The 12889-nt window shown below is 38.0% G+C and overlaps 2 pseudogenes; one reads left to right on the forward strand and one right to left on the reverse strand.

Moving 5' to 3' along the window:
• Positions 1-3089: 3089 nt before the first annotated feature.
• On the reverse strand, positions 3090-4663 carry LOC107160774 (annotated as a pseudogene).
• Positions 4664-4986: 323 nt separating this feature from the next.
• On the forward strand, positions 4987-11480 carry LOC107160775 (annotated as a pseudogene).
• The last annotated feature ends 1409 nt before the right edge of the window (positions 11481-12889 follow it).

A 12889-nucleotide genomic window follows, 5' to 3' on the forward strand; every position in this document is an offset into this window, starting at 1 on the left:
TATTTCACCAAACTTTATGTATTACATGGATATCCCAGTATTTTTTTTTTAACTTCAAAACACAGGAACATAATGTAGAGTGTTTTATAAAATCAGTGGTTAATTTAGGAATGATTTCATTTTCTACCTCATCCTACATTTTTTTAAATTGTTGATAGATCTTTATTTCATTTTTTATATGTGGTGCTGAGAATTAAAGCCAGGACCTCATACTTGTCAATCAAGTTTTCTACCAGTGAGCTGCAGCCACAGCCCCACATTCTACATCTTTTTAATCTAGTCTTTCTATTGAATGAAGTCTTTTCAGTCCATTTTTCTATTTCCAAGCATTAACTCTTAATTTTCTGTTTCAATTTGTTGTTTCAATACTTAGTTCCCATTGGAAAACTGTGGTAACAACCTCACTACCAGGCTGCTGTCCTTCCTTTTGTTTTCAGGACCCCACAAACCCTAACTGCATGGCACCATAATAAAATTGGTGGAAGAGGACAATTACAAAGAATGGATATAAATATAAAAAGGTAGACTCAGCTGGATTCTGCCACAGTTGTAAGGTGTGGGCACACTTACTCCCTCAAAGCCTTCAAGAGCTTCCATGGAACAGCTTCTGGATAACTCTTCCTTTCCTTCTGTCTGCTGAGAATACAAAGAGAATTTTTATTCATGACTTCTGTGATGGCTAATGGACACCTTAGCCAGGGCGGGAACAAGTGTACTCAGCAGACCCTGGTCAGGAGTGGCTTTGGGGTGGAGAATGCTGTTTATGTTACATTTCCTGCATTGGTCATTTCTGAATGCAAATTTACCTCAGCAGAAAACTGCAATAATATGTATACTTCATGTACATCCATGTTACTTTGGGACATGCAATGTTGTTGAGAAAGAGTCACAATGAATGGATGTAAAATTTTTACATTGTTTCTTCAGCATTTGACTTGAACACAAGAGCATCACTTACCATCACATCTCACAAATGTTCTGGACATACAGTTTGTGGGGTAAAATTGAAATTACAATTCATACTCATTCCCTGACAGGATGTATAAGATTAATGTTGCCTACATTCCAACACCAATGAATTGTGCTGCTTCTGTTATAAAACTAAATATTATTTCTGAATTTTTGAATGCGTTTTTAGTCAATGCTTGTCTTTGTTTTCCCCATCACTTCATGGGTTTTATTCTTGAAAAATTAAAAACTTATAAAATTAAATTGAGGATTAATTCTTCAGGTTGACTCCTGATCAAACTAGAAAGAAAGAAGCACTAAAATTTATTTTCTTGAGTTTTTTCTCCCTTACAGGCACTTACTGATACTGAGTTCTAGGTTTAGTTTCCCAGAGAGGAAAACCGAAATTAGAGACCTAACAGTTCTGTCTTAAGGAAGTAAAATGTAATGATGGGGAACAGAGGTGAGGGAAGGAAGATGCATTCTACAGCACAATAAATCTCTTACTTTAAACAGGAGGTAATCCAGCTTCTCCTTGGCTCTCATTTTATAAATTAATTTCTTAAAATCATAATCCAAAGAGTTTATATCACAAGAAAATTTCAGTTTTAAAAGAAGCAAATACATTAGCTAAGCCTTGTAAACAACTGTCCATTTTAGTTATACATTGTAAAGACAAAACAAAACAAACACAAAAAAATTGTTGTTGAGCACAAGTCCCACCTTACAATTCCAACTGAGTGGTGAAACCCAGACACTTACTTTACTTTTCTGGCTGGTGTGGCTGTGCTGAGACTCGGGAGCCACACACCAACCCTCTGCTCAGTTCTTGACTTTCTGGAAGTCCACACATGTGCTCTTTCCATCAGACTGCTTTGTGCTTTTTATTTGAGTGATGTGATTTTCAATCTTCCCAGTGTTTATCTCCTCCAGTGTTTTCCACAAAGCCTCCTAGGAAAAGCCCAGTTTTCCCATTGCATTGTAATGTGCCTTTGAACCAGCTGTCATCTCACTTTTTACAAACATAATATCTCCTTTAAGTTCTAAAGTTCTGCCTCACTCTGGGGAGTATAGGAAACCTCCACCTAGTACCTTTCACAAACAACAGGCTAGGCTCATTCATGATAGGACCCAGTGAGGAACATGCATGATGAGGAGGTGGAGCAATGGGACTGTAAATTCCAGGCAGTTAATCTTCAGATGGAAAGCTTCTTGGTTCAGGGCTGTTCTTGCTGGTGCTGCAGTGTCTGGATGATTCCCATCCATGGGGCAGTAGCCAGCCCTGACAGGGCCTCACCCAAGTGGTAGCTAAGGATGCTTGGCTCCCTGTAGGGGCCACTCACCACCATTTAGCCCCACTTCCAGCTCCACTTCAAGTTCAGAAATGCTGGGAGGGGATACTCAGGTCTTCCATTTGCTGGCAGCACCAGAAGGCAACTTCAGTAACCCCATTATTTTATCTTACTCTCCTTGTCCAGTTTGCTTGCTGAACAGCACCCATGAGCTGATGAAGAACCATGTGGAGTCGTGGGAGGTTCAGGGATAATGGTCACTGTCTGGCCGCTGTGCTTGGATTCATGAGAGGCAGCAGTGATGCTTGGGGAGGTCAACAAAGTGGCTGAAGCACTGGCCAGGAGGCACAGGCTTGACTGAAACTGACAGCAGCAGCATGGGCAGCAAAGTCTGCCACTGGTGGCAGAGGCTGTGTGGAGGCCAGCAAATGGTGGGGCAGGCCCAAAGATGCAGGTAGCATTCTGTACCTGGATGGGCATCAGTGCTGCTGTGGGTCATTCTAGATTATGTGCTGCAACTGCCCTCACTGCATTGTTACCCTGGTTGACTGTCATCTGCCCAGGCACGTGCAACAGTACCTTAGTTTGACCACTTATTTGTTTGTGAGCTGCTGACACTACAGCTGGAGGGACAACCCTGGGTAGCTTAGCCACACTATTTTCCTGGAGCTTTTGTGAAGACCCTGATTCAATGGAGGAACTAACCTTTGTCATCCCCTAACTTGTCTGTCCCATAGTAGACATAGGAACTTCAGCTTGGGTAACATTTACCACTGCCCTTGTGACAGATGTCACATAATTGCCAAGGAAAACCTCAATCTCAATGATATGCATTGACATCCCTTTGAACTAGTCATCCTGGCAATGCTCAATCACTAAAAGTGTCTCCCCTATTCTCAGCTCTAGCTCATCTTTCTGGGAGTGTATGGATGATGGCCACATACACACTGGTGTAAGTCTGAGTTTGAACATGTGCAATTTGTATAGTGGATAGGTCCATGGGTCTGGGTCCGATTTCAGCAGCAGCAACACCAGCAGTATTACCTGTTGGTGTAGAGGTTAGGACAATGACAGCCAGGAGATGTGGTGGTAGAGGGAAAGATTCATAGTTCCAATGGCAGGTGGGTAGGGGATATCCAATGGGAAAGTGAATGAGGAACCAGTTGTCACTGAGCTGCTTGAGAATGAGGTCACAGTTAACTTAATGGTACTCATATGAACTTGAGGAGGGGCACTGCAGGAATACCCAGACAGTTCCCTGATCCTCCCAGCATCTCTGGGTTTGCTGGAAATGATGAGGACAGGAGGATAATCTTGATTAATTGGGGGTTCTTGTGAGGGAAGTGAAGGAGTGCCACTTTTGGGTGTTCTTCTTGGTATCAGGGAGCTCTGAGGCAGTGCTGCTCTGGGCTGTTGCTGAGGGACATGCTCCAGCATCAACTTCTGGCATGAGAGGCTTATCCCATATCATCAACTACTTAACAGCTGGGTTAAACTCAATGTGAGAAATTGGAAATATGCCTATTTTGTCTGCCAAAAGTCCTTCAGTCCGGTTTTCATATACTCTGTGGATCACAGTCAGAAAAACATCCTTTGCAAATAGAAGGCAACCTTTGTCCACTCCCATGTCTTTTGCTTCAAAGTCATAAAGTGCTTTGCACTGAGGTGGGGGTTGAGGTAATTGTTTAATAATCTGCTAAATATTGATTTGGAAAGACTCATGGATCCCCCTGACTTCCCCATGTTACCAGTTTTCATCAATAAGTCACAAAATAATGATGTCATTTTGGTAAACTTAAAGTCACCAGGTTCCTTTCATGAATAGTTATATAATTCTTTGGCACATGGTAACTGAGGTGTAATCCTCACTGGAGACTTCAGGCTTGCACCTTAGGCTGCTGTCCATACTGGGAACCCTGTAGATCATTTGTGCTACAATTATCCATATTGCTGCCCTGAGACTTTAATGCCTTTAAGAAGTTGGTCCCACTGCCCCCATCAGGACTAGGTTTCCAAGGCCTCTGCTTGATGTTATCCAGAAGTCTGTCCAGCAGGATATCACTGGGAAGTTCCTCAACACCCAAGCCAACAAGGAAGCTCCACTCAGATCAACCAAGTGAACCTAGGATCCACAGCAAACATCATTCACAAAACTTGTCCTTGCAAGACAAGAGTTTTGCAGAAGCATCGAGGTGTTTTAGACACCCAGGACACTCCAAAAGATCCAAGAAGGCAGATTCATCATCTTGATCTTCTTTGCTGACAAAGAGTCTTCAGAAATGCCCACAGTTGTGTCCAGCTCTTAAAATTATTTGTGTAACATGCATTTCAGATTTTACTCTTGTGTCTTTACTGCTCCTCATTGTTTGTGGTCTCTTGGGCAGCCCAATCTTGCCCACTGTTAGCTGTGTCTCTGAAGCCATGGTGCCAAAAGACTCTTCTATTCTGCCCCCCCCCCACCACATGCACACATACAAAGTATGCCACTGCCTCCAAATGCACAGCCTTAAATGTTATTTTTTAAATCAACAGAATACCTGGTAAGTTTGAAACTAATATATGAGAGTTTGAAAAATCCAACTTTCAAGCCTGGAATGATTATTTTGTGACTGTGTGACTTCAGAAAATTGACCTATCTTCTCTGTTTTCTTATTATCTGGTGGTAGTAATAGTCCCTGTTTTAGAGAACAGCAGGAACTACAGACAAACTTCCAGTGCAGTGTGTGTCAAGATATACACTCTAGACATGGCATGTTCTCAAACAAAAGAAGTTTTGACAGTGTTTTGTGGTGATGGGCAGCTAAGAGTGCAGAAACAGCAAGTACCATCACTCTTTCTCTGACAGCAGCTGGAAGACACCAAGGGTAGATGGGGCCTGGATGCTTGACACTGCTGACATACTTATGGCTCTCCCACTTTCCTTGCAGTATGTCCCAGAGGACCTGTTCATCTGTACCTTTGCACTAGAGCAGTTCCTCATGGTGCAGACCCTTCAGAAGATGCTGGCTAACATGGTGGAGAAGCTGAAAGGGTCAAGAACACTATAGACAAGAGTATATAATTGTGCTCAGCTGCTGTGTGATGGTGGCTTTTACAGGTATTGGAAATCGTGGTTGTGGAGATAAGTCAATGATTTTCACTTGTAACTCCCCTGAGGATGACATTCTGCTTTACCTAGCACCTCATCAGATTTTGAACTTGAAAACAGAAATCCAAGTGCAATATAATTTTTATTGGTTGTTCAAAACATTACAAAGCTCTTGACATATCATATCTCATACATTAGATTCAAATTGGTTATGAACTCCCAACTTTACCCCAAATACAGATTGCAGAATCACATCGATTTAATAACTGTTGTATTCTGCTACCTTTCCTCTAGAAACAGCCTTTCTTGGGCATCTCTGTTTCTCCCTGCATCTTCAGAGCTCTGACTGTTCCTGTTTGGACTAATCGTTTTGTGCATGGCTCTTTGTTGTTTTATTGTCAAATACTGTTAACTGTGTGGCTATATTCTAATCTGTTGTTTGGCAAATAAAATTTAATGGCACTGTTACAATACTTTAGGTAATGAAGTCATGGTGATATGGCTTTAGTGAATTGTAAATTTACAAATAGCTTATCATTTTCTTTTGAAAATGAAGACTTTTATCTCTGTATTCAAATGCAGATATTTTCTTTCAAACATCTTTATGCTTATTTTAATTATTTTCCAGGTGACAAACTCTTACTGACTGGGTAGTACCCATTTGTAACCAATTCATACAGTTTAGAGTTAAGCAGAAGGATAAATGGTCACATTTTGGGGTCTTTTCTATAATTTTTAAGTACTGAACTTTTGTGTGGTTTAATAAACTGGAGTATTTCCAGAAATGGAACCATTTTTTTTCTCTTTTCATTAATGATCTGTGTATTACTATCATTGTTGGATTATTATTCTAATTGAGATCAGAAAAGAGATTAATAATACATTGTTCCCAAAAGTGAATGATGAATTGTGTTGTTACATACAGTTTGGCACCATCTATGTACAAATCTTATATCTCTTTATTTTAAAATATTTTAGCATCACAGCTTAGGACTTTAATCAGGCTGTGAATGAATTCTAAATGAAATTTAACATGCATAATTTGGTGAAAACCTACTATAGGAAAGAGATGAATTTCATGAACCTGGATCTTACTTTCACATGCTAGTATTTCTTAGGATTAAAAAACTGTCAAATAGCTCAAGGGAAAAGTGTATGAGTTTTTAAGGGTGAAAAAAATTGTTACTTAAGCAGTTCTGATGATACCCAGGAGTGATATTAGAGGATAGGAAAGGCAGCAGAACACAACAGACACTAGTATGGCAATATGTAAATCAATGGATGTGTAACTGATATAATTCTGCAATCTGTATATGGGGTAAAAATGGGAGTTCATAACCCACTTTAATCAAAGTGTGAAATATATCAAGAAATTTGTAATGTTTTGAACAACCAACAATAAAAAATTAAAAAAATAAAAAAAAAAACAAAATAGTTTACAACTGCTTTAGCATAATTGCCAGTGAATAAGAATTACTAGCAGCCACAGTGCTGGAGGTTGGGTGGTCTGATTGATTTGTGTGTGGTTTTGGGGTGATGCCTGGGGAAGTCAAGTGATGGACACCAAGAGGGATAGTTATTTTCCACTGTAACAATCATTTTAATCATGAGAGCATTTACTGATTATATTTGATTCATGGATGCTGCTGTGACTCAAAAGAATCACCTTTTGGACTCCCTGCATGCCCATATCATCTCTCTTTGAGGATGTGTCTCCTTCAAACTTCTTATGGTATTGTGATGGTGAATCTTTTTTTTCAAGCAAGTTGACATCTCTCAGTTAACAAATTATGCACAGTAGCTTCTCTGGAATGAAGAGTCTCCATTTCCTAGGGTAACATGTGTCAGAAAGGAGGGGGGTTCCAGGGATTGAACTCAAGGACACTCAAACACTGAGCCACATCCCCAGCCCTACTTTGTATTTTATTTGGAGACACAGTCTCACTGAGTCACTTAGCACTTCATTTTTTCCTGAGGCTGGATTTGAACTCACAATACTTTCATCTTAGCCTCCTGAGCTGCTGGGATTAGAGCATGTACCACCACACCCAGCTTACCATTTTCTACATATTGGATTCTACTGATTTCCTAGAACACAATGCTTGCATTTTGCAAAGAAAATTTGTTCAGTACTAGAATACTGGTAGGAAATAAAATTACAAGTTCTATAAATGTGCACAAATAGCTGTTTCTGAACTCTGGAAACATTCATGAAGTGCATGTACTACTGCATCTGTCATCATCATCTCTGGTGATCTGGAGAATGACGATATGAATGGTGCAAAAATTTCTCAAATTTAAATAAGTGGTAAGACCAGGTGCTCATGTTGCAGAGTGGAAAGTCTCAAAGTTAATTGCCCCAGACTTCACTTTTTATCTGAGTGTGGTTCAGTATCTTTTTTTTTATTTGATATGCTATCAAAGATTATTGCCATTTCAAAATCATACTTTCCTTCAAAGAAAAATGATGTTTAAGAATTCTAACTCTTCTTTGCCTACTTAAAAATGTGTAAAAGAGAGTGGGAAGGAATGGAACAGCATTTGATGTCTGTTCTGTCTCTCCATTTAATGATGAGAATAACACTATTAGTGAATATTATTAGTAATATTACTAAAGTGTGATTGAGTTGCATGTTCAGATGAGGAAAAAATCAGGAAGTTGATTTTAAAGAAATAGATTCATACAGGTGCAGTAGATACAAAGAAGCTACTCTCATTTTTTTGAGTCCCAGAACTGTAGCTTTTTAGGGGTATGCCTTGACCAGTAATTTCTCTGAAACTTAGTTTGATTTGTGTTGCTTTAATTGAATATCATCCTTGTTAACTTACAGAGAAAAAAAAAATATTTAGCTCTTGGCTCTGGAAGTTCAAAAGCATTCTGCTGGCATCTGCTGAGTCCTATTGTGTCTGAAGGTGGTAGAAGATAGCACCTGGTTTTATGGTTTCAATCTGAAATGCCCCTGAAGTCTTGTATTTTGTTATTGTTGTTGGTTGTTGTTTTGTTTTGTTTTGAGGCAGGGTCTCACTAAATTTCTTAGGGCCTGGCTAAATTGCTGTGGCTGGCCTTGAACTTATGATCCTCCTGCATCTGCCTCCTAAATGGCTAGAATTGCAGGTGTTTGATATCATGCCCAGTGATACTTTGATTCTGACACAGGTATATACATTGTAAAATATTCACTATGAAGCAATTAATATTCATAACCTTACAAAATTACATTTGTTACAGATAAGTGTTTTATTTTACATTGATATAGCTCTGGCAATAGAATTATAATTATTCTAATCATACATAGTGGCATAATGCCTTTGAACATTTCATGTATCTAGAGACACTTAGAAAAGGAATGACTTCTAGTGAGTTTTTTTCCTTCAAACATTAGTTCTGGCTTATTAAAAATTAAGCATAACTAGGAAGAAAAAATATATTTGTATGTCTTTTGTTTACATCAAACAATAGACTCTTTATTGAAATAAAAACATAATTCACCTTCTGAAGCTAAGTCCATTTCAAAGCATCATATCATATTTTTCTATTTTCTATACATTTATAACAACTAGGCTACTTCGAAGTTTTTACATTCTATGAGAAGTCAAAAAAAATAACATCTGAAAAAAGATTTTGAAGACTGTTAAATAGTAGTCTAGAAAAACTGACATAAAAACCATCTCAAGTTTTAAGCTTATTTTTAGAAACATTACATATGCTGTATTTTTTAAAGTAATTTTTCACAACTGATTTGTGCTCATGTTAGCAACTCTTCTAAAATTACTGTTAAAATAGTTGAACATGAGAGTTTTTACTACAGAAATAATTCATATCACTTCTATAGAAATTGTCAATAGGGCTAGACATGAAGCTTAGTGGTAGAGATCTTGCCTAGGATATGCAAGGCCTTGGAGTATAACCCCCAACACTGCAAGAAAAGGAAAGAGAGAAAGAAGGAAGGGAGAAAAGAAAAAGAGAGGGGATGGGAAGGAAGAGAAAGGAATGAGTAATTTAAACAAAAGGGCAAGTGGTACATATATAAATATATAATTAATTAGCTCTTTAAAAAATTTTACAGAGCTTTAGAATTTTAGTGACATCAAACTTGGTGATATTATGACTGTACAGATTGGCACTTGATAAATTCTGCCTTGGTCTGGCCTAAACCAAACCAAAGGGTGTGTGACCTGGAGGAGCTCCTCTCTGGCTTGATTGGAAAAGGCTTAAACCTATGCTGCTTCAGGATGCACAGCATACTGAAGGTGGCAACAAAATTTCCCTGACACACACCTGCTGGTTCACAATGTTCTGCTCATTTGCTTGGTGCACGTTTGTTCATGACCAAATGTCTGAGTTTCTACAGCTTGTTTTGGCATTCCTGGGCATGGTGTCATTGTGGAGGGAATAGCCAAAGTAATCTTAGCTACTTTGGAACTCCATCAAAGACCATAACAATAGTTGAAAGTGGTGTTATTGCATCAACTTTTAATTTTACAATTCAGATGCAATGGCTGTCCCTCAGCCAAATTTGGGGGTGGTCCTGGAAGAAGTAATCAGGGTTGTGGTCTGCCTTATCTGAAGACATAGAAACACACCCTTGTCCTCATGGCTGTCCATGGGAGTTGGAGATATGTACAGCTTTGAATTTGTTAGAAGCAAAGGATGTTGTATTACATTTTAGATATTTTTAGAAATAAAGATTTTATTGTTTGGCCACCTAGAAAAAATTCTGAATTATAATTTTAAAGACATCTATATTTTTACTTAATTAATTGATTTGAATTTAATTATTTGGCACCATTTATTATTTAAATGTTAATTCATGAGTGCCAATTTGTTTAAATGCCAGTTTGATATTGAGTACATAATATATAGACAGGACAGGCCTGTATAATTGGAAATGCCAGGTGTAAAATCTAATAGCCATGATAGACACTGAAATCAAATGGGGTGATAGAGTTGGTGCCAGATGAGATTGCTAAGAAGCCTGAAACACCAACGTGTTTTTCATTAATCATGAAGATTATCTTTGCAAAACCAATTAATAGTAAAGCAGTTACAGAAAAGACAACATCAGACATTGCAGGTAGGGTTCTTTCACAGTCTACCCCTGGAACTCCATCAGTGACCATAAAAATAGCTGAAAGTGGTGTTATTGCATCAACTTTTAATTTTACAATGCAGATGCCAAATAAAATAGCCATCTCACCTTTGAAATCACCAAATCAGGCAATGAAATTAGATGTACCGACCATCACTGTTGGAGTAGTGATCATATCACAATTTAAGACAAGTATTCCTCTGGAAACTGCTATCAATTCCTCTGAAACTGCTGGCAAATGCCCAGCAGATACAAGTGTCTGGAAGGAAGTTTCATAATTTCTTCTTTGTTACTGCCATAACAGCTAGTACCTTAACCCAACCAGTTAGTCAGAATCCCAGTATAAGCATTAAGCCTCTTTAAGAAGCAAATACAGTGGTTGTTAATACAACCCCAGTGCACATGTCAGTTTCATTTTTACAAGCTCAGGCTATCCAACAAATTGTCCCCAAATCCATCAGTCAGGATTCATAGATAGGAACTAACAGCCAACCACAGTAATGGCTTCCACCCCAACTGAAGTTGGATCTGGATCTCACAGATCTTCCACCCCAACTGAAGTTGGATCTGGATCTCACAGATCCAGCCCAACTTCACTAACCTGCCATGGGGTACTGTCCTGTTACCAGCTTCAGGAACAGGGATTGTGGGTTATGCAATGCTTCCAACTCAGTACATTGCTCAGCTGTAGCAGTCTTCATATGTATGTATAGTAGTCAGCTCTAATTTTACTGAAACATCTGGTATCCAGACCCAGGCAACTCTTCCATTCAATGGCATAATCCCATCTGTATCTGCCAGTCAGCCCAGAAAGCCCTGTAATTCTACAAAATCACTGTTTGGAATTATACTGTGATTGATTTGTAAATGGAAAATTTTATAACAGTTGCATTTGTGCTAATTGTTATAACAATTTGGTACATGAAAATGAAAGGCAAAAGGCAATAAAGGCATGCCTTGACAATAATACAGATTTTTAAGCATAAGATAGGGAAAAGGAAGGGGGAGAAGCATATCGATGTTATAGCAAGGGATGTAATTGCCAATGTCAGGAAGTCTTAAAAAACTACTGAGTACTATGAGGCAAAAGTAATGTGATCCTAAATATGTAAATATGTTGGTCATAAGAATTTTGAAGAAAGCCCAGAAAGAAAGACATGGATGCATTTGGCAGATAAAGCTGAAGTAAGAGTGCAGCAACAAACATCAGGAAAACTAAATTATCTTCTCAGATAATTTCCGACTTGCTTACTAAGCCAACACTGGCTTTAAATAGTGGAAGAGGAAATTTGCCATTTATATTTATAACTAAGGACATAGTAATTGGCTTTAAACCCAGGCAAAGCAGGTAGACAAGAAAAGAGAATCAAAGGCAGCAGAAGAGTGCATGATTCTTGAGGAATTGGGACTATGTTTGATGTGCATCATCAACTCTGCAGGAAAAGCAAAAAGTGACCCTGGTTTCATGAATTGCTAACTCTTGCACAAGACTGAGAAATGGACATGTACAGAAATGTTAAGGATGTTTGACTTTCTGGAACATAGTATAACAATTACTATATTTTAATTTAGTTCTTTTTAAAAAGAAATATGAAACTATAATATTGAAAAGGAACAAATGAGAACATTTTAAATATTAGTTAATTCTATACCCCTTTTAAATTGTATTTTTCTTTTTTAAATTTTTTTCTTTAGTGTATTATATAGATTCTTAATTTCCTCAAGTGGTTAATAATCAGATGTCCTATTCTTCTGATTATATTGGCAAAGAACGGTTATATATCACTATAATATAATTTATAAAGTACGGTGTTGTGTGACTTTGTTCAGTTGAAACAGTCAAAGCAGCATTGGTATTGCCCAGTCATTCTTTGGTTCTAGATTTAGAATAAACACAGATAGAATGTCTCCATAAACAAATTATGGAACATATTTGAATGACATCTTGTGTTTAGAGAAGCAATAACTTTTTAAGAAAAAAATAGATTTTTTAGGGTGAATTCTGGAATATGCTACTTTTACTTTTGAAAATCAGAAGGGGAAGAAATACCCAGGCACATTTTTAAAATTAAGAAATTATATTTTCAAACACACCCAAAATATCAATATTTCAGGAGCTGGTTGGAAGTGAAGAGAGGTCAAAGCCGAAGCCCCTGGGGCCTCTGAGGATTGTTAATAGATGTCTCCTCAGCTCAGCCTCCACAAAATAAAGTTTATAACTCAATAATGAATGTCTAGCTACAAGGCAGAAATGTGGCTAAAATACAGAATATCCAGGACACTATTAATTATCGGGAACCCTCCAACCCCATGGTTGGTTTGTCTTTGACCGTTGGCCTTCAAGATAAGAAAGAATAATTTCTCAGCAAACTGTTCTCAGCAATTTCTAAAAACTATGGCAACTTGCACAGAAATATATCCATGTCTCATGTAGATAAGAGTTCAGCCATCTTTCACCTATTTTTTGTGTA

The sequence above is a fragment of the Marmota marmota genome, unplaced genomic scaffold (genome assembly GCF_001458135.2).
Source record: "Marmota marmota marmota unplaced genomic scaffold, marMar, whole genome shotgun sequence".
Taxonomy (NCBI): domain Eukaryota; kingdom Metazoa; phylum Chordata; class Mammalia; order Rodentia; family Sciuridae; genus Marmota; species Marmota marmota.